The following is a 21,921-nucleotide window of genomic DNA, read 5'->3' as shown; positions in this document are numbered from 1 at the left end:
GCCGCTGTGTGAAGGCCGAGGTAGGTACCCTGCCGTGCGGCAGTGCTGCTGCAAGGTGTGTTTTCTAGCACATGGAAGGTAAAAGGGATGTGCTGAGACACCTTTTGGGTATCGTGTGCGATTAACTAATCACCTCGGTTCTTTTTGACCCATAATTTATCGCTAACACCGTCCACCAAGCAGCCCGGCGTCCACCAAGCAGCCCGGTGTGACTGTCGCTGATGCCTGTTCCGCTAACCTTTAAAGCTCTGTGCTATTTATTCTGCTGTTATTATTCCTGAGCGTGACAATTTTGGAAAAGGGCTCTGATGTTCATAAAAATGTAATCGTATAACGTGCGTGTTTTATACAGGAGGCGGTGAGCAGGTGCTGATGAAAAATGAAAGCTATTTGCCAATCGTGTAAGTACCTTCTCCTAAAAGCTGACACGCAGGAATTCCTCCACGCTCCCAGCTCATCTTTTGTTCTGCTTGATTAACATTTAATATACATCCAAATACATTACGGAAATGCGGCTATAGCTGAAAATTTTTGTATTTTATAGGAAAAATAAAGATCAGAGGAAGAGGCTTGTCCATGAAATCTGCTCCTTTTTAGACAGCAGTCAGTCCGTGAGTAATAGTTCTGAAAGCACTCTTGGGGACGGTCACAATGCATTAGTGACAGGCTGACTGTTGAGGCTTGGGGACGGAGACGAGACGGGAAGTTTGCTCATACAGCAGTGTAACCGAGCTGTTCATAAAGCGTTGCATTTCTCCTGGCTACATTACGAACGAATATTTTTCTCTCCTTGCAAGCTGTGCTCTTTTACCTTTCTAGTGACTAAACGGGGTGCGATTTAAAAATCCCAATTCCTGCAGGCAAAAAGCAGTCGTAGTGCCTTTTGCAAGTGCAGAGACAACCTCCGCAGTCTAGTGAGTTGAGGAAGTTTGGCTTATAAAATACACAAAAGTGTGCAAGTGTGATTTAGCGAGCGTAATACCGTCCCTCTGCAGTGTGCATGTTGTGCAATAGCAAACACCTCGTGGCTGCTGTCGTTTCTGCGAAGAGGGAGCTGGCACATCGCAGGGTTTGTTGCATTTAGAGAAAAGCTATCCTTAACTCTGGAAGAATCGGGCATTTTTGCATTCTTGCCTGCATCTGGAACATCGTAAGCATTGCAACAGCAGAAACACAACCGGTGCAAGCAGAATGTTTGTTAATTTAAAGAAATTATATTGGTTTGGCATCGATTTCGTATTGTTTTCCAGAACAGCCTGCAACATAAAGACTAAAAGGCTTTAGAGATGTTCTAAAATCAAAGACGCTTGTTCAGCCCTAGAGAAAGCTGACGTTAAGGATGTACGACGCTGATACTGATCTCAGTGCTCAAAACACAATGTTTGTTTCCTATCCCAGGTCCAGGAAATCGATGCTTTGAGGACAGAAAATAGGAAGCTTAAAAATGCGGTACGTGTTTTACTTCTCTGTGTTGGTAGGCAGCTTGTTGTAGGTCAGCTTTTTGCAATTGCACTGGGAATAATCGCACACATCAGTTTAACACCTTTGGTTTCTTTATTATACATAGATTTCACTGTTAATGTTTCTGTGTTTGTGCTCAGTGCTGCTTTCATTCTGTTTTCTCTTCCTCAGAACTCAAGGCTGCGATATAAAACAAAAGGTAAATTATCCACGGTGTACCTCAGCATCTCCCAAAAGGAAAATCTTTATCGTTAAGATTTCATAAATTAGGCGCTCAACTGAAGAGAAAACATTTGTTATTAAAAATCTTTTAATACACAAACATGAGAGGAAAATAAGGGGGGAAAAAAATGAAGTCACTGGGATTTGCACGGGAGGGCTGACTGCCTCACACCTTGCTTTTGCAATAGCCCTCGCTGTACGTGACACCTTGCAGCCAAACACACAAGTCATTCGTAGCCAAACGCACTGAAATGAAAGAAAAGTCCACGAAGATACGGGTGGGATAATCTGTCCCCATCCTGCTGAGCCATCCGGTTCCATCGTGGGTAGGAAATGGTGGTGACTCCTGCTGCGTTTGGGAAAGGGAGCTTCACCTTTTAGGTTGGGTAGCCAAAGTAACGTGCCGTTCCTTTTTCTTCCTAGATTGGGCGATAAGGAGAGAAGAATATAAAAAGTAAGGATGAGGGTTATCTTACATTGGGTTTAAATGATCTACAGCCGAGCTAAACTGATGTGGCTTTGTGGTTGAGAAGGGCAGAGCGAATTTCACCCGCGATTAATAAATCTTCCCAATTCCTGGTGCTTAAAGTTCAGTGACAAATCGATGTCTTTATCAGCTTTGTACCTGAGAATGGTTCTGACGAGTAACACATCTATTTGCATTTTGCTTTCTTTTCCAAGTGAGATCGAGAGACTTTCTGGCGAGATCTCCAACTACTTAAATGTCACCAACTTCTGGGTAAATATGTCAGTGCCTTGACAAATTCTTGGAGGGCTCTGATGAGATTACGTGTCCTCTAAAACGTACAGCTGTGCTGCTGTGACATGAAAAATAGTCAGAGGAAGGGAAGGAAGCCCTGGAGACATTAATTGTAAAAATGATGGGAGCTTGTGCCCTTTTTTGTAGAGATGAGGCAAGTGTCGGGAACAGTTTTAAAGAACACAACAGCAAAACCCCTGTATCCCAAAATGGAGCAAAGGGAAAGCAGCTGTAAACTGGCCCTTATCTCCTCCACCTGCGGTAGAGAAACGTTTGCCTGTGGGGCATATGGGAAGCACAAGTGAAATTCCAAAAGTGGACTCCTTAAGACTTGTAAAAAAAAAAATAAAAAAAAACTTGCTTTTTCTGACTGCTTCTAAACTGAATTCTCTCTCCTGTTTAGGATGAAGAGTCCGAGCATCTTAACGGCCCAGGTATGTTATCTATAAGCAGTGAGAGAACAGCTGAGAGTGTTTTCCTTTCCTGTGTCACCCTGTTAGAGCTGTGCTTGGAGGCTCAGCCCCGTGCTGCGTTGGTGCACGTCCCACCTGCTCGTAGCCACCACGAGCTTAAGTGAGGGAGAAAACATTCGTGCAGTATTAGGAGCCTGACTGGTGTTGTTACAGCTGAAATGAAATTATAAGAAAAATATTTTGCATTCCTAGTTAATATCTAGGATGTGAAGCACGCAGCCTGCAGGGAACTCGAAACGTTACAAGGATTGTGCCTCTGTTTTTAACCTAGCAGATAAGAGAACGCCACGGGGCCAGACCAAACACGCGAGGTGAGCGAGGGGAAAGGTTTGCTTAACCAGTGCCTCTTGGAATAACAACAGGAGATCATGTGTTGTGTCCTCACTTTAAAAATGGCTTTTTTTTCCTAGCTGAATTGATGAGGTAAATTAGTAAGAGGAAGAACTCTGCTTTTCAGAGTTCTCAGGTGATCCGTCTGCCAGCTAATTCACAGAAATTTTGGGTGCCTTCCAAGGTGTTTTCACAAACCTAGTGGCTACATGTATTTAATATTTATTTATTTATTTGAAATACTTAGATTTGAGTTGTGAAACGTTTGTCTTTCATTTGTTTTGTTGTGTAAAAAAAAAAAAATTGAGAAGCACTGACACCCTATTTCAGTATTATTTCGCTATCAGCTTTAATTAAAGCCCTGGAGCTTAAGTGGAAGCTGGCAGCGGCTTAGATTAAATAACTAATTAAGCATAAATAGCCCCAAAATGCAACTGCTGGAGAAAACTACGAAAGATCAGCGGCGTTTTGAAATGATTTTGATTGTGCTTGAATTCCTGCAGCACTCAGACAGAGGGCGCCTGCGGAGCGGAGGAAAGGTAAGGGCTGCGGAAGAGGTGCTGGTGCGGGGCTGCCGTGGCGTTGTCCTGGCCCTACAAAACTCAGAATCTTCTTGGTCGTAACCCCTACATCTCTTGGGACGTTGCTGAGGTGCAGCAACGGGGAAAGGGGAGGATGTAACGTCTCACCTGCCCTTAAAACCGCTAGGTCCTGTAGTGAAATCTCCGTCTTGCCAAAGGGAGAGGTCTGGAAAAGAGGAACCTGCTCTTGAAAGCCAGGTGGTGGGAAAGTTCTGATCCCGCAGGTTTCCGTTTGGGACACCTACAGATGGCATCGGAGCCTTTCTTCCTTCGTGTCAACCACTCACACACTTCTGCAAATCACGTATTTTGAGAGGTTTTGTCACCCCCTCTCTTCTTTTCCCCTGGTTCCCATCTCTCCCTCTTCCACCACTAGTCCTTCTCCTCCTTGTGCCCAAAATCGTGCAGGTTTTTTCAATTTCTGTCCAAGTAGCTTCATGCATTTGCTGCGAGGCTGATTTCAAACCCGGGCGAGCAGCTTGCTCTGTAAGACAGAAACATTTCAGTGCTGCAAGCCCTCTGCCACGGGCTTTCAGAGCTGTCTGTGCTCTGGTGCTGATGGCTACGCAGGATGGGAGAGCTTGGTAAGTCCAAAAAGTGTGCTTCCAGGCTCAAAGGACAAGGAAGTTACCTAGTTCTGCTGAGAATGAGGTAATGCTCCTTCGCAAGAACGCCAGTTCTGGTTCGGTAATGCTTGAGCACCCGGAACAGCCTCTGGTCCCGTTAATCTCACAGGAACAGCAGTTGGGATTAGGTGCTATTTCCAGAGTGACGGAGCTAAAACGGGGCTAAACAAAACAGAGCCCGAACCGTCACGTCCCTATTTATAGCAAAATGGATAAAGGACTAAACCCTGCCTTTCGCTTCCAATTAAGCAACTCCCCTTTCCTTCGTCAGGTGAGCCCCACACGTGTTGCCTGCTAAGCACGCGCTTGGATTACCCCCCGAGGTCCCGTTGCAAATTTAATTTTACTCCTGGAAATGCTCAGGGTCGCATCCTGCAGAGTGCTTAGAGCAGGTAGTCAACGTCCCTACAGATGTTTTGTACAAAAAAAAAAAAAAAAAAAAGATTTTGGTGTTTTAGCTGCAAACTGAAAGCGCCGGTATTTAATTGCATCCTATTGTTTTCTGGCCTTGTTTACTTTTTAAATGATTCGGTGTCTGGGAAGTACTTATCATTTAATTATTTGTCCGGTTTCCTTGGAAATGCTTTTGTGACAATGTCAGTGATGATTTTTTTTCAACTAAATAAGCCGAGAGTGTTGTCTCCTCCTTAAGTACATCCCTTAATTGGCCTTTAAAGGAATACAAATGTCTTTTTTTATGCTTTTGCCATTTTCTTCAGTGATAGATTTGACTTGATGAATTAAGGAATCAAAAGTATAATGCGAGAATTATTTTTAACATTAATATTTTACTCTAAGAATTCAAAATTAATGTAATTACTGGGGGTGGAATGTTCTTTCATTGCAGGACTGTTGCAACTCAGACAGGTGAAGAAAGCTCAAGGTAACGTGTAACAGAACGAATGCAGTAGGTTTGTTTTAGAAATTTGCTCTGTGAAATTGTGTTCACATTAAACATGTAAAGTACATACGGAAATACACCAAGTTCTATTTTTATTGTTGAAACCTATCGTTACATCAAAAGCTGGAACAGCATCTCCGCTCCAGCGCTGTCGACGTCGAGACGTCAGGTACCGATTTTGGGTCAAATTCAGGTAGCATCGGACCCATCTGAAAAGAAAGTCTGATGCTTGCGAGACATCCAGCCGTAGAAAAATACCCAATCGGCTGCAAATTGCCTTACGCTGCTGGAGCCTGGCTTTAAATTGCCAGCGGAGGGATTGTGTTTGAAACGTCTTCTCAAAATCCCTCTGAGTCAGGGACTGTTTGTTCTGCTGTAGTGCAGAGCCGAGCGGCTGGGCTGGCACCGAGCTCCCCCAGGTTCCCCTGAATCAGACGTACAAAATAATGAGAAGATCCCAGCGCCTCCTCGAAAAGGACAGCCAGGCAGTGGTAGTGAGCAAAATTAGAGGCATGCTAAGCTAGCAACACAGAGCTTTGGTTAATTTATCCAGCTAATTTATTTCAAAAGACAGAGTGGGTCTCTTGATGCAGATTTTACCTTTTTTACCTCTCTTTATTTGCCTTCTAAACTTAGCCGGATGGTTGGAGAGTCGCCGGCCCAAGTAACGCAGATATCTTGGCTTCGTGTGAATGCAGCAAATTGTGGTCAGGCGCTGCTCATTTTTGATCTCTTTTTGTTTTCCCCCTTCCATGCCTGAGCTTTGAGCAGTAGATGAGCAAATACTGGGGGTGATAAAAACTTCCTGCCACTAACAAAAGAAATATTCCCGGGTAAAAATGGTTCCCGTGATTATTTTATCAGCTACTGAGAGTAAAAACGTCCATCTTACTCTTAAGGTGTTTAAGCTTTATTTGCAGAAAAGATGTTTAAAGCGAACTTGTTTTTATTTTCTTTATTTTCCTCTCCCGCAGGATGACTTCGGATGGTGGAAGCGTGGTTTAATGTCAACATGAATTGTTGCAGGACAACAAAATGTTTGACATTGGTTTTAACTTAACTCTTACTTAAGAATTTATTCAATCTATATAAATAAAGTTCTGCTTATCTCATTATTAATTATTCTAGTCCAATTACTATTTAAACAGCGTAACAGACCTGGGGCAGGTTTGGGTACCTAAGTTTAGTCAATAGGATTGTCCCAGGATTACGGGGATGCCTATTTTAAGAGAACAATTTTTATCTCGATTATTTAAAAAGGAGAAGATTTTCCTTTTCTCGTTTCCAAGGGAAAGTAGGCCAGGGCCTGCTGCGTTTGCTGGGACGTCACGCGCTGCCGTGTCACAGTTGTCCTCCTCTCTGCAGCCTCTGATCCACGCGTCGGTGTCGCGCATCGTTAAAATCGTGCTGCTTTGTTCTTAGTGTAGGAAAAAAGGAATCGCAACCTGTGCTGTAGCAGATAAGACTGGCTCTTTTGCCAAATCCGAGTAGCTGTCCCGGCTATCTAAAAGATTTCAGGGTAGCTAATCGGAGGAATTGCTCCGTAGGGACGTGAAACAGCAAAAACTGGGGGCTCATTTGGGCAGCATTCCTTGTGTTCGGAGAAACTGCAGACGCGCGCTTTGCATAGCCCGTACTCCACATTTCATCCCGCTATTTTCTGTTTGAGCCATGTGTCAAAGCAGTGACGTTGCTGGCTTGGGCTGCGCCTTCCTTATTTCTTCCCACTCCAAACCAGAGGCACGGTTTCGTGCACGTAACCGCTCAGACCAGACGTCTGGCTGGACACGAGCGCCTAGGTGGAATCCTGGAGGCTCGGGCTGAAAAGCAGGCTGCCTCGAGGAGAGCTGAAACCATCCTGAGTCAAACAACGCCGTGGAATAGCTCCTGCCTTTTGTGTTCTTGGTGCCAGCAGCAAGCTGACGCACCGAGGTGCCCAGCAGGGTCTGCTCTCCGCCTGTGCCCCGTGTGCCTGCCAAGGTAACCTCTCTGTCAGGGCCTTAAGCCGCACGGAGCTTCAGTGCTCGTCTCCCTGAAGGCCCCGAACACCTCAAGGCAGCAGCCTTTTAGCCGGAGAAGTGCCGCCGGTGTTTCTTTCGAGTCCCTTTGCTCCCAGCCTGGAGGCTTTGTCAGTGCCGACACTGGGGCCGGGTCAGCCCGTGGCAAGCACGGCTCAAGAACTCGGGCTTTGTGCCCGTAAATTAACATCTTCAGCAAAGCTATTTTCCTATCACGTCAATAAAAGGGTAAAAAATAACTTCAGGCGCAGGAGAGGAAAAGCAGATCGCTGGCAAAGCTAACCGCTGCCAGCGGAGCGGAGCTGAAATTCTTGCAGACTTTGAAAAATGGCGTAGGTGCTCAGAAACAAGTGTGCCCGCGTGCCTCACTGTACTTTTCTTCCCCTGGTTTTCATCAGTAGGAAATAATTTTCTTTATCTCTCTCCTATGTGCAAGAGAGGCTGCGTAGCTCGCGGCACAGCAGCCCCAGTCCTGGCTCCATGTCTGGTTTCTGGTGGCTTGGGAGAGCCTCGGAGCCCTTCTCTGTGTCAGTCCCTTACCCGGGGAGCGATGCTCAGGTCTGAGACATCTCCTGCTGTAGCGCTCAGGTCTCCCGAGGAAACGTGCCGTAAGAAGAGGCTCTCGGCAAATAAAACGGGGTTTGGACGAGGCTCTGTTTTTGAAGAGCTTGAGGCCTCCGAAGCCAAAACTGAGTTTGTTTTCCTGCTAGCTTTACGTGTCAGCTGCCGTTTAACCCTCTGCTCTTCTGAGCAAAAAGAAAAAGTCATCGCACCACGAGTAGGCATGGCTTTCTTCCTCCTCAATTATCTCTCATTAGTAAGTACAAGCAACTCCATTTAACTGCCTTGGGAACAATTTCTGCATCTATTGAGCTGGCCTACAGTAAGTCTTGTGGTTTCCTGTTGGCCTTGGAAACTGAGCACACTTCATTATGGGCAATGGTTTACTGCACCTCATTATTTTTTCATAATCTCATTGTACTTTTCCTTTTAACGGCGGTGTGGGGGGGGGGGGGAACGGGGGGAAGCAAGTAAACAAGCAAAGGTCCTTTTGGGTCCGGAACCTCCCCAGTCGTCCTTTGGAATCTGCAACCATGCATCAGCGACGTTGAGTTAATTGGCCACTCCAGAAGCTTTTTGGAAAAAAGTCAGAGAGTTTTAAGGTAAGGAAAGCTCTTCAACAACCCTGCGAGCTCAGGCCTTTAAGAGTCTTCTTCACAATCGGGCCCAGAGCTCAGTGGTCGAGTCCAGGAGGAGGTGGAGCGGCGCCGGCACGAACCCCGACAGCGGCAGCCCTGCTCTCACAGGTGCCTTGCCTCCCGTCGCCGGTGTCTTGGCAGCGCTTGCCATCTGTTCCCGTCTTTATCCTCACCGCCCCCAATCCCTTATCCTCTTTATGGCACTCTTCTGCTTTATCCTGATGTCCCCTGGCAAATCCCTGCGAGGCGCCGCGCTCAGTCACGACCGCGCTTTAATCTTTTTCGCATCCTTGGTGGAAAGGTGCTGGTGCGTCGCGCTGCCGGCTTGCGCTGCGGGTGCTGTAGGGACGGGGGGGGTTGTGCTGTTGTCTGGCGGTCCGGAGCATCGCCCCCGTGGGGTTTGGCCGTTCCTTGTGCCAACGAGCAACGCCCGAAGCTCCAGAAGAGGTGGAGGAGCTCCAGGCTCTGCCCGCTGTGCAGCTCTCTGGGTTTGCTCCTTGTTGGAGGAGATGAGGAGCGCTGTTGCGGAGCCAGCACCGTTTGGAAACTGAAACCAAGTCCGTGCCACCGTGCCTCTCGGGCAGGCGGGCATTTTATCTTCCCTGCTCTCCATGGAAGGGGCACTAATGATATAGTGAGGCAAATGTGGCTCGGGGCTTTAGTTCGCCTCTGGCTTTAGGAGCTTTTAATTAGTTTTACGATGTTTTAATTTCCAAGGCGTTCCAACCCAGACGGTCCGCCCCAGCTGTCACGGGGGTGTGCCAAGGGTGTCGCACCAGGCCCAGAGCTGTCTCAGATTTTTTCTTCCGATTTTTTTTCCTTGTGCCTTGGGGTTTTCCAAAGGAAAGGTCCGACCCCAGGGCGCGCCTATGGCGGCAGAGCCAGATGTGGGTTTCCCCCAGAGCTCCACCTCTGGCTCTTGCCACCGCAGCCTCACCCTAACGTTTTTCCTGTGTCCTCTTCTCTCTCTCGCATGATTTCTGACAACGATCCAGCCGAAATAACCAGACCGCTTTCCTCACAAAGAAATTGAGTGAAAACAGGGTTTTTCAGCTGAGGCGTTTGATGCTTTCCTCCTTGATTCCCCTCCTGACGTTGGCACTCTCTCCTTCTCCCCCTGCGCCGGCTCCTTGCTCCTGCTCCCGGGAGGATAAACACGAGGCGATGCTCGGGCTTTGCAGTTCAATAGCAGCAGCTGGCACTGGGCTGCCCAGGCTTGGAAAAACACGAGTTTTCACTTTCCACCGTTGCCAATTAGGGCTGGATGCGGGGAATCCTGCTCTCCTTTACCAGCCTCGCAGCTGACACGCTGGGAACGCAGACGAGTCCATTAACCTCCCAGAATTGAGGGCTGCCTCCCACGCCTGTGAAGTGAATGGAATAAAACCGGGGACTGTCGGAAGGGTTAATGCATTACCATATGTGAAGTCCTCAGAAATCCTCAGATGAAAGGCTCTTTAGAAGTGCAAAGCACTATTATTTGTCTGGCATCTGCGGAGCAACTTGCGCAGGAGCTGCTGCGAGGTTTCCAGCTAGGAAGTTCTGAGACAGCTTTCATCCAAGGGGAATTAAAAAAAAAAAAAAATCCAATCCATAAACAGACTCTGGAGGGTTAGAGAGACCGGGTCGGGGCTGAGGTAGGTGGGGGAGATCCCGCACGGCTCCGTGGAGCCGTCCCTGCTTGTGTCGCACCAGAATTTGTCCCCAAAAGACCGACGGCGCCGCGGCGAGCAGCAGGAATTGAACTGTTCGGTCGCCTGCGGGACTGCAGCGTCTGCCATCAGCCCTGGCGCTGTGATTCCGCGATCTTTCACGTGGGTGTTGTGCGGGGCCTGGAGCTGGCCGCTGCTCTTTTCCTGTCGCCTTGGCTCCAGGTCGGCCGGGATCAGGGGCCCAGGTCCCCGCGGGGCTGTCCCCACGCTGCGCGTGGGGCCCGGTGCTGCCGGGGTTTTTGAGCTGCGTTCCCCCCGCTCGCAACGTCCCCACGGTCCCACGGCAGCAGGTTCAGCTGATCCCACACCTAACCCGCCTCGTCCCTCCTCCTGGGGGTGCTCCCTGCCTCCCTGGACGGGCAGAATTGGGGCAAAGCAGGCTCGCTCTGCCCTGCTGGCACCACGCGGGTCGTGTTAGCACCCCGCGGCGCCAGGCCTGCGTTCTGCCGAGGGACCGGGGCTGGGAGACGAAACTGCCCCGCTGCAAGCTCACCCCAATTTTTCCCAGGGTCAGCGCCCCCCCAAACAGCACTGCTGTGCAGGTGACGCTGTGCTAAGGTCACTGGAAGCGAGCCCCAAAGGCATTTGTCACTTGGCCGGGCACCCCTCGGCACCGCGTGGAGAAAACCAGATCCCGCTGGGACCGAGTCACCCCGGTGGGCTCGTGCCCGCCGCTCGTTGTCCCCTCCAAAAAGCCCTTCCCCGTGCTCCTGCGTCCTGCGGGTTAGGCCCCGTTTCCCACCAAGGGGCCAAGCTGTGTTTTCAGAACCAGCCTGCGCTTCCACGTTTAGCCTGGCGGAGCATCCGCTGACGGGATGATTGCGGGAGGTCCGGCAGGACCCCGGGACGGGGCTGGAAAACCCCAAAGGAGCCGTTTGCGCGCTGTCGGTGGGATCATTGAGGAGGTGTGAGAGGAGCCGCTCGGGAGACGACCCCGAGGTGTTCGCTGGCAGCCCGGCGGGCTCGGCTGCGCGAGCAGGGGTCTGAACGGCGGCGCTGAGGGCACGGAGGCGGGTTTGAGTCGCCACGAGCGGGTTTTCCTTCGCCCCAGCTTCAGCTCCGGTCGCAGGGAGAGCCGGGCCTGGCCTCCTGGGCTCTGCTCAGCCCCGGCACGATGGAGGGGAGCTGCCCCCATGGCACATCGGTCCTCCACGGCCACCAGCACGGCCCCAACGCGCTCTACCCATCGGGGGAAAGCACTAGAGCGAGATGCTGAGCTCCGAACGGGGCTGAGGAGGTGGAATTGGTGCTGAGCTCGTAAGGCAGCGAGGGTCGGGCGCCGTGGTTCAGCCCAGCACTGCCAGCGGGACGCGCAGAGACCTCCTCGTGCGCCCCGTCCCTCACAAACCCCTCACAAACCCCTCACAAACCCCTCACAAACCCCGGCCGCGGCGACGGGCGAAGGTTTAAATTAGGGCTGGCAGCAGAGAGGCGAGATTTTAGCTTTATTTAGCGCCCCGCTGACCCCCTGCGAGGGAGGAGGGGGACACCAAGCCCGGCCTGTGGACGGCCCAGACCTCGGGGGCGCTCAGCACCGTCCCTCCTCCGACCAAACGCGGCGCCGAGGGGGGTGAAAAACCCCAAAAAAGCCTCTCCGGAGGCCGGGACCCCGCGGCACAGACGGTTCTTTCTTCGCCGGGCTTTTCTGCGCCCCGGCCCCGTAAACAATCCTTTTGTGCGAGGCACAAACAGGGCGAGGGCGCGCGGGGAACAAAGGCGGCCATTGAGCGCCCGGATCAGCGCGTGACGGCCCCGCGCCGCTCGGGGCCGTGGGGGGATCGCCGTGGACCCGGCACCGCCGGCCCCCGCTCCCGGGGGAACGTCCCGAGGGGTTTTTCCCCCACCCCTCGGTGAAGCGGTATCGGGGTCAATCGGGACCCGCTTGGTGTCCGGGGTTCTTGTGGGGTGAAGATGCTGTGTAAGGTTTGCGGGCTCCACAGAAGCCTCACGAGGGGCACAGGCCCCACGCAGACCCCACACAAACTCCACTCAGGGGCTCAGACCCCGTAGAGGGGTGCGGGTCCCATTAAGGCCCCACAGAGGGTACAGACCCCACACAAACCCCAGAACAGGGCCCAGACTCTATTAATTAAGGCCCCACACAGGGGTACAGCCTGACAGAGGGCTGCAGACCCCACATAAACCCCATAGAGGGGCCCAGGCCCCATAAAGGCCCCATTGAGGGGCCCAGATCCCATTAAGACCCCATAAAGGCCCCATAGAGGGTACAGACCCCCCACAAACCCCACAGAGGGGCCCAGGCCCCATTAAGGCCCTGTAAAGGCCCCATATAGGGGCATCAGACCCCATACAGGCCCCATACAGGGGTGCAGACCCCATAAAGGCCCCATAAAGGCCCCATACAGGGGTGCAGACCCCATAAAGGCCCTGTAAAGGCCCCATATAGGGGCATCAGACCCCATACAGGGGCGCAGACCCCATTAAGGCCCCATAAAGGCCCCATAAAAGCCCCATACAGGGGTGCAGACCCCATAAAGACCCCATAAAGACCCCATATAGGGGCATCACACCCCATACAGACCCCATACAGGGGTGCAGACCCCATTAAGGCCCCATAAAGGCCCCATACAGCGGTGCAGACCCCATTAAGGCCCTGTAAAGGCCCCATATAGGGGCATCAGACCCCATACAGGGGCGCAGACCCCATAAAGACCCCATACAGGCCCCATACAGGTGCCCAGACCCCACCCAGGCCCTACAGAGGGGCGCAGACCCCACCCAGGACCCCAGGCCCCGCCCCCCACCGCTGAAGCCCCGCCCCTCCCTCCCCCTCCCTCCCCCTCCCACCCCGCGCATGCGCCACGCGCCGCCGCCGGGGCGGGGCCTCACCCGCGCCGCCATTGGCTCTGCCCAGCCCCGGGGGGGGGAGGGCGGGGCGGAGGAGGCCGCGTGCTCCCGCGAAAGCGCTCCGGGCGGCCGCGGGGGCGGCGTCAACGTTCCGGGCGGGCACGGGGGCGGTGCAAGGCGTTCCGCCCCCCTCCGCCGCCCCCCCCCCCCCCCCTTCTCCCGGTCCCGGTCCCCTCCGGTTCCTCCGGGAGCGCGGCCTCGGCCTCGGCGGCTGCAGCGGCCCGGGCGCGGCATGGAGCCGCTCGCAGGTAACGTTCCCGGCGGCTCGGAGCGCTCTCCGGGCACGGCTGGGTCCCGCCGGGCCCCGGTAGCGGGGGGGGGGGGGGGTCCCGGTTGGGGCCCCGCCGCCGGTTCCCGGTGGCCGCGGTCCCGGTGTGGCCGGAGCCGGGGTCGGGGCCGGGCACGGCGGGGTCCGCGCTGCCCTTTGGGCCCCCGCTGCCAGGCCCGGGGAGTCCCGGTGGAGCCGGGGCCGTGCCCGGTGCCCGGTACCGAGGGCCCGGCACGGAGCCTTGGGGGGCCCCGCGACCACCGGCGAGGCCCGGCCGCCCTGCTCCGGGCTTCACCCGGGCTCCCCCCGGGCAGCCCCGGCTCCGGGAGGGTCCCGCACACGGCCCCGTGGGGGCCTCGCTGCCGTCGCCGGGCCCGGAGCGAGGCCGCGCCTCGGGGCCGTGGGGCCCCGTGAGGAGCCCCCCGAGGAGCCCCCATCCCCCTGAGGAGCCCCCCCGGACACCCTCCGGCCCCGTTCGTCCCCCCGAGGGTGCTCCTGGCCCTGTTTGTCCCCACGGGGAGTGCCCTGAGGAGCCCCCGTCCCCCTGAGGAGCCCCCCGAGGACACCGCCCCATCCCCGTTTGTCCCCCTGAGGATCCCCCTGTCCCCATTCTTCCCCCTGAGGAGCCCCTGAGGATCCCCCCCCACCCCCGAGGAGTCCCCCAGGATACCCCTGTCCCCGTTTGTCCCCCTGAGGAGCCCCCATTCCTGTTTGTCCCCATAAGAAACCGCCATCCCCATGAGGAACCCGCTGAGGATCCCCCTGTCCCTGTTTGTCCCCGTGAGGAGCCCCCAAGGAGCCCCCATCTCCCTGAGCAGCCCCCCAGGATGCCCCTGTCCCCGTTCATCCCCCCGAGAACCCCCCTGTCCCTGTTTGTCCCCGTGAGGAGCCCCCCAGGATGCCCCTGTCCCCGTTCATCCCCCTGAGGACCCCCCTGTCCCTGTTTGTCCCCATGAGGAGCACCTCGAGGAGCCCCCGGCCCCGTTCTTCCCTGCCAGGAGCCCTCGAGCAGCTGCTCCTCTGCTCGGGTCCCCGCCGGCCGCGGTGCCTTTCCCCCTAAGTTGCCCCCGACGTGCAGGTATCCGTGTCTCCTGGCGTTGTGGAGCTGATCTGAATAATTTAGGCTCGAGCACCGCCCTGGGGAGGACGAAGCCTGGCCTGGCCGCGCAGGTTACCGTGACGGAGTCGGGCACAAAGAGCCCAAATAAGCGGGTGCAAAATAACCGGGCACGGCCTGCGGGCGGTTTTGGGCCCGGAGTAGACGGGACGAAGGTGTAGGTGGGTGCAGCGTGGTGCTGGGGTGTTCAAAACGCTCTCACCTGCAGCGATTTCCTATCAAACGCTGGTAATCTGCGGGCTTTCCTCTGGCGTTGCCCAGAGGGGATTATCGCTTGCAACCTGGAAGCCCACGTGGCTTCGAAACGCCGCGTCGGCGCTCGAACCGGAGCGAACTCTGCCGGCCCGCCTGCTCCTGCCGAGGGTTTCGCGTTGTGGCAAAGCCGGCGGCTTCTTTCTGGGCCTGTTTTTGGGCGCTGAGTTCTCTGGGCACCGTCAGGAGCTGTGGCTGTGCTCGGATGGTGCACGTCCCCCTCGGAGCACGGTGGCCACAAGCTTCAAACCAGCTCCGGAGTTTGCTGGGCTCCATCTCGGGAGGAAAAGGAGTTTCTCGTCCAGCTAATTACAGCTTGCCGAGCGGCGGGCTCCGTCTGCTTCCCTTGTGGGCCAGGAGGCTGGCGCGGGAGTCAGCAGCTCGCAGGCTCGAGGGAGACGTCTCCACGCTGCGAGTCGCTCGTGGAAGGAGCGCGGTAACGGGCCGGGGGCCTCCCGGGAGGCCGAGGAGAGCCGGCTGCTCTCGGTTTGTCCGGCTGTGAAACGGGCCCAGCGCTCAGCGGGGCGACGCCGAGGGCTGCCCCGGTGACTACCGGTTCCCCGACGCGCTCGCCGTGCGCGGGGGGTTTGGTTTCCAGCTCCGAGTCGCAGGGCTGAGTACAACTCAGGATGTTACCGTCAGCTTAAGTCACGGAGCAGGAGAGGTAAAACTTGGCGGCTCGAATTATTCGCGTCGGGTCGCTGACGATGCCGAATTTCTCTTTCCTACGAGCCCGGGTTTGCTTTCTGCCTCGCCGTTCTCGCTGCCCCTGGAGCAGCGGCGACGCTGGGGGTGTGAAAACTTTCTGTCGCAGCCGAGGAGCAGGCCGCTGCGCTGGGCGTTCAAGCTTTCTTTGGAGGGAAAATAAAAAAAAAGGCAACAACAGAAAAAAACCGCCTTGTGGTGCTAATTGTAAGGCCAGACTCGGAGCAAGAGTTTCAGCTTAACAAAAGCTGACATTTCAAGTGGGTGTGAAGAGAACAGTTGGCAGGGTGACACGCAGCGTCGCAGTTTGGGCTCGAGCGCGGGCAGCGAGCTCCTTTCTGCCCCTCGCGAGTCGTCCCCTCAGCACAGCGAGAAAAACGCTCTTTGCTCGGGAGATGAGAGGGATGTTCACGATGGAAAAGGTACCGGTGAAGCCGCCGTGCAGTGGTTTAAGCCGCGTGTGTCTGCGCTGTGTTGCTCTTTGGGGGAACGCGGTGTTTAAAATACACGACCGCGCGTTGTGGGTTGTTTTTTTTTTTTTTTTTGCCTGCTGCAGAAGTTGAGGGATCACGGGGGGAGGTGGTGAGAAGCTCGTGGCCGTTACTTGTGACGGGGGGGGCCGTCTGTTGAGAAGCTTGTCCCGAGCACGCAACCCGGAGGAGGCTTCCTCCAAGCACTCCTCGCCTCCCGCGGGGCGCGCACGGGGCACAAACCCTGCCGCCCGCAGAGCGAGGGGAGCTGTGCGCCCAAATGCTTGCGCAGCCCGGGGCCGAAATCCTTCTAGCGCCTGATTTTTGCCTCCTGGTGCCGAGGGTTTACCGTCCTTCTGGCTCTTGCCCCGCTCCCGCGAGCCCCGCCGATGCCTCCGCCGCGCTGCCCGCTGCCTCTCCGGGTGAAATTTCCACCGAGGCTTCAGTGGAAGCGAGGACGTCTGTCAGGGAACAGAAAGTTTGGGTTTAGGATTTCTCCTGAAAAGGTCTCTGGAAAGAGGAGTTGATAAATAACAGCGCCGACGGGGCGGGAGGCAGCGGGTCTGCTCCGTCCGCGTTTGAAGCTGGCTTTTACGTGGCTCTGCGGCTCTGTTCCCGTGCTGCTGCAGGCACGCCTCTCAGCCCGAGTTTGAGAATCATCTGGAAGTTGAAATTAGTGCAGCTGTATTTAGAGCAAAGGAGAGCAGGTGGCTGCAGCCCGTGGAAATAGGACAGGGCTTGCTTTTAAGGGAAGCTGCGCGCATGAAAGCGGTTGCAGTGATAGCAGTGAAAGTTTATAAAACGCGACTCGTGCCTCACTGCTGCCTCTCCTGTGCCCTGGCCTTCTGGAGGAGCAGCGTGTTTTAAGAAAGCTTTCCCCGTGTGCTGTCCTGAAGCGGCCCAGGTCGTGCCAAAAACGTGCGGTCCCGTGGAGGCTTCTCGTTTCAAAAATCCCGTTTTGCAAGCCGCTGCACCCAGCACAAAGTGCCGTAGCCCCACGAGCTCAGCGCCCCATCCGCCCTGACCTCAGCCCGCCCATCGCTTCTATTTAGGAACAGACATTTCTGTCTTAACTTTGCCTCGTGGGCTGGATCCCTCCCGTGCCCGTGATCCCGCACCCTCCTTGGCACTGGGAATAATTCTTTTGCTGCTGTCGGAGCTTCGATGACGATCTGCCCCTTGGAGTTTCGCCTTGGCGGTGCTGTGCGGGCTGCAGGTTCTCTCGCCCAGCCCCTGCTCGGAGCTGAGCGACCGCGATAAAGGCGCGGGGTCGGGCTCCTTGCACCGTGTTCGGGCACCCCGGTGTGCTTGGGGTGACCCGAGTCGGAGCGGGGGCTCCCCGGGGACTGCGGGCAGGAGGCAGCAGCGAGGAGCCTCCCTGGAGGCCCGCGCGCTTCCCGTCCGGCTCGCTTGGAGCGGAGCCACGCGAGTGGCTTATTTTGTAGGAGCTCTGCTGATAAGGCTTATTAAATAAAGAGCAGGGCTTGGGCAGCACGGCTGTGGGGCTGCTCAAGGCGCCGAAGTTCTTGCCTCTGGGCTGCATCACGAAGCTTGCGTCGGGGCAAGGCCGGCACGCGAGTCCGCGGGGGGCACGAGGCAGGGCCACGCAGGCAACCTCTGCTTTGGAGGTAGGCGCCGTTCAACGCCGCTTTTGGGCTGGCTTTTTGGTTTGGGAGCTCCATAAGCTTCGCGTCGAGGTTTGCTGCTTGCTTCGGCTGCTGGGACCTCGTGGTGGAGCCCTGCAGGGCAGGAGAGCAGCAGCGGGGGGATTCCTCCCGGGGACTCCTGGCGGTGGGGAGCGGCGAGCTGCTGCTGGGCTTCGGGTCCTGAGCTGGCAGCGATAGCTCTGCGGCGCCTTCTGCAGCGGAGGGATCCACAAAACTTCGGTTTCCTTGTGGTTTTTTTAGCTTTCCCGGGACTTGAGCCAGCTTTGAAAACACCTCGGGTGCGCGGTGCGGGCTTTTTTTTGCCCGTGTGGTTGTTTAAAACCAAAAGAGCCCCGCGTTGGTTCTCAACGGAGGGCCCCGCTCCGAGGTTTGCTGCCTCCTCGTCCCAGTGTTAGGTGGAGGCATCCCGGCTGTGGCTGCACGGCTTTCACTCTCTGTTTTTATGGGTGTGGTGACCGAGCAAGAAATACTGTTTGAGGATCAAGCTCATTACAGCGCCGAGCCGCGTGTGACTCACGGCCGCTCGGCGTAATCTCTGCCTCGCTCCGCTGGGTCCCGGTGCGCGGCGGGGGGCAGGAGCACGTCGAGACCTCGCTGAAAAAAGCCTGTGCAGGAGTCGCGGAGGAGCCCAGAGGTAACGTGAGAAAACCTCGGTGCCATCTGTAGGTGGGGAGCTAGCAGAGCGTGGAGGGTCCCGGTGCGAGGCTTCTACCGGCGTCCCGTGCATGAAAACAATAAATGATGTGAGCCTAGCAATGGATCGGGCAGATTCTGTTTCCCAAAGCCCCTGGCGCGGTCTATGCCACCCCCACGTAGCCCACGGCCTCACTATTCTTCATTCTGCTCCTCGTTAGCTAACGTTCGTTGACTCAAAGGCTCCCCGCGACCCCGCGTGCTCGAGCGCGGCGTGACGTTGGTGTGCCCCAATCTTAAGGAAACAGATTTCAGCGACCAGCCCGGGAAACGCGCCCGTCCAACCCGAATTCGGCTTAAAATCAAAATGCAGGCAGTGCAGAGGAGGTATTTAAATGCACTCGAAGATGAAAGCCATCTTTGGTGGCTAATACCTTTTAAGATGTTGACTTAAAAGCTGGAATTTAAAAGTGAAAGGCAAAGTGAAGTGTCTTTTGACACAGAAGGAAGCGTTTTCCTTGGGCTGAAGCCGTGAAGTTTCCTTACGTGGTTTTGGTTGCTGTGTTGTGCTGCCTCGAGTGAACGGGAAATGGACACCCAAGCCCTGAAGGCAGACACCTCTTTCTTACTTTCGTTTTATTTTAGGACCCAGACATACGTAAGGCACCTCCGAGAGCCCGGTCCTGTGCTGGTGGTCGGGTTTGGACCTCGGGAGCTGGGGCTCGTGGGTTTGCCACCGTCCAACCCCTTCCTCAGCATCGGCCTGATTGACAGCTTGGTGAGACTGCCTAAAAAATAAACACCGTTCCATTTCTTCTTCTGTTCACCCTGCTTTTGTGCTGGGACTGACGGTTTCATGCTGCTGGTCTTGATAAGGTTGGCCTTCAAAAAACAGGGCAGTGCTATTGCCCAGGCAAGTCGAGTTATGACGGCTCCTAAATATCTGCAATTCGGAAGGTTTTTAGCAGCGGAGCTGTGTCCAGGTGTAAGTTTGTGTCCCCGTGCTTCCTTCCCTCCCGTGTTTGCATAGAGCTGATAAAGCAGCTGGCAGGTACTGGCTGGGGTGGTTCGGTGCCAAGCAGAGCCCTGGGAACAGTTTCTGGAAGCGCTCGGTGCGTCACTGTGAGGTGCCGAGGAGAATGAATCCTCTCTGGAGGTTGTGGGGATGAAACCTCTGGTCTTGGCTGAGGGGAGAAGGTTTTCTCATGCAGGAATCATCTCTGGCATGAGCTAACGCTGGTGGCTCGTTCCCTTCCGAGGCTGGTAGAGGACCATGCTTCTGAAGTATGACGGCGTGTTCAGACACGACAGCAAAACAGGGTGAAATATTTCCAGTAGCAATGAACTCAGTCATCCTTTCTGGACAGGACAATGAAAAACAGTGAATCAGGCTGAAACCATTCGCTGGCAGTTCTGTGAAACGCCTCCGAGCCCGATGGGGGATCTCGGTGCGGCGGCCTGAAGTACCCACGCGTACCAGGAGGGGTGCTGGGTGGTTTGCTAACCTTTCCTCTTCTCTTTTCCTTCCTTTTGTTGATTTAAGCAACACCCTGCAGCTTTGGCATTTTAGAAACAGCTCATGTTTTGGGGGATAATTTGGTAATAGCCTTTTAGCTTTGTTTTGAGTCTGCGTTGCTGAAGCCCAGCGCAATAAGAATGGCATGAGCAAACAAGGGAACTCAAGGTATAATGCCAATCTTTTAAAACAAGCAAAAACCCATTGAAACTGAATTAATACACTTCCGAATACGGTCTTCAGAGATGCAAGCGACTAATTCTGCCGTACCTAAGCCTGGGCCTCTTTGGGAGCTCGCCTGTGTGGAGGAACTTCGCACCACGGCGTTCGTGGCAGGCTCGGGGGAGAAGCTCAGCCCACACCCGGCCGTGCAGGTGAAGGCCACTTGGCCCCGGTGCCAGAGGCTGCGATTTCTGCAGATCCTCCTGGAGGATCCTGCTGTGAGCACTCCCTTCCCCTGCTTTGGTCAGCGGTGGTCCCCGAGCAGAGGATGGTGACGTTACGGGCGCAGCGAGCGCGTCCGCGCGGGGTGGCAGCACGGGGAGCTTAGCGCCTTGCCAGCTCCTGCCTTATCTGCTCCCCGCGAGCAGTTATTGCGGCAGCAGTGAATGCACACGCTTCACCCCAATGTGAGCGGGTCGTAAACTGCTTTTTATAAGCTTTGCTAGCAGAAGCCGGCGAGGCTCATGGCGGCGGCGGCTCTTCAGTCGTGTAGCTGGTTCTCGGTCATGTCAGGATCCGGCCCTGCACATGGTTGGGTTGTTATTTGTTAGATCTCAGCATTGTGCTCTTTGGCAGGTGAACATTTAAAATGCTGACCGGGATCCTTGCCTCTGACTACAAGGTGAATGCGCTTGCTGCTTTTTTTGGGTTTTCCCCAAAATTATTTCTGAAACGTGGACGCTTCCTGGGCTCATGCCCGTGCTGCGCGGTGCTGGCTGCTGCCTGCGCAACAAGCCTGAGAGTCCTTCCAGTGTCTCATAAGGGCGAGGCTTAATTAAGCTTTTTATAGCATTTTACAGGCATTAGCTAATGCAATATTGTGACATCCCTGTGGGGTAGGTGTTTTTTGCTCGTCCTAATAAAGCTGTTTCTGTCTGTGGGGGCACTTGGAGAATTGCTGGAAAGGAGACGCCGCTGAAGCGAGGGGGCTGGTGATGGCCCTTCGGTAAGTCCAGCATCATGCCAGGCCGCTCTAAAAATGTGTGAATTCCCAGGGGTTTGGGTTTCCTAACGTTATCACATGCCCACGTGCAGCATCCTGTGGCAGGCGATGTTGGGAAGAGGCGCTTGGAGATATTCGCATCCTCAAAAAGGAGCTGGTTTTGGGACAGCGCTTCCTTCCCTCCAGATGAAGGGTTATGGCAGCCTCCGGCGTCACCTGTCTGTCCAGGCCTGGCCTGTCACCCGTTTGGGGCAGAATCTGAATATTTCGGCTCTGCCTCGGGGGATGCCGTGCTGAAGATGAGGAGCCGCAGCCTGCAGACCTGCCGAAGGTGCTGCTGGTTGCCTGCTGGGGGGGGTGGCTGGACTTCGCGTTGAAAAGCTGTGCTTTTCTGAAGAAAAAGGAGAATGGAAAGTTAGGTGAACGTGTGCCACGTGGGCTCCGTGTGAGCAGCGCTGAGCTTTTAGCTGATTTCTTATCTTTATGGCCCTCGGAGAGAGATTGTGTGGTATGAAAGGAGCACAGAGGTTACGGGTGCTGGTGTTTGGGCTGAGGGAGAGGAAAGGTCAGCTCTCTGAAACACCCAGTCCGGTTTTATCTGGCTGGTGACACGGCAAATTGTGAGGAAAACTGTAACCCTGAGACCTGAAAGATGCCAGTGTTCGCCTCAGATGTAGGCTTTTCCTCATCGGGAGGCGCGAGGGGCGAGCAGCGCGACGCCCGCTCCGCTCGCGCGCATAGTTCCGAGCTGGCGTCACGGCAGCAGAGGCGGTGAACTCCAGGAATTCCTAACAGTCCAGGACATTGTGGTTTCTACAATGAGTCGGGCAGGCTTTAAAGAAAATATTGACACCATTGTCAGTGGGCTGGGGCTCGGTTGTCGCGTCCATCGTGGGAGCCCCAGTCCGAGCTGTGTGCCGCTGCCGAGGCGAGGAGGAGGTTGGCTGTCTCTTGGGCTTTTCGGACCCTTCTGCCTT

The 21,921-nt window shown here is 55.1% G+C and overlaps 1 protein-coding gene across 4 annotated transcripts in view; it reads left to right on the top strand.

The window, feature by feature from the left end:
* Positions 1–8,398: 8,398 nt before the first annotated feature.
* Positions 8,399–21,921, top strand: part of OTUD7B (OTU deubiquitinase 7B) — a 41,589-nt gene continuing 28,066 nt past the window's right edge. Inside the window, exon 1 of one of the 4 annotated variants that reach the window (XM_040538900.1) lies at positions 8,399–8,535. The gene's annotated coding sequence lies outside the window, so the exon portion shown is untranslated. Of the gene's footprint in view, positions 8,536–13,186; positions 13,400–14,729; positions 15,453–19,064; positions 20,948–21,921 lie in introns of those variants that run through there. The other 3 variants (XM_040538901.1, XM_040538899.1, XM_040538898.1) reach the window with 3 other exon arrangements.

This window comes from Cygnus olor, chromosome 28 (assembly GCF_009769625.2).
Source record: "Cygnus olor isolate bCygOlo1 chromosome 28, bCygOlo1.pri.v2, whole genome shotgun sequence".
NCBI lineage: Eukaryota > Metazoa > Chordata > Aves > Anseriformes > Anatidae > Cygnus > Cygnus olor.
Note: the sequence above shows the minus strand (reverse complement) of the source record. Positions and strands in the feature narration are given on the sequence as shown.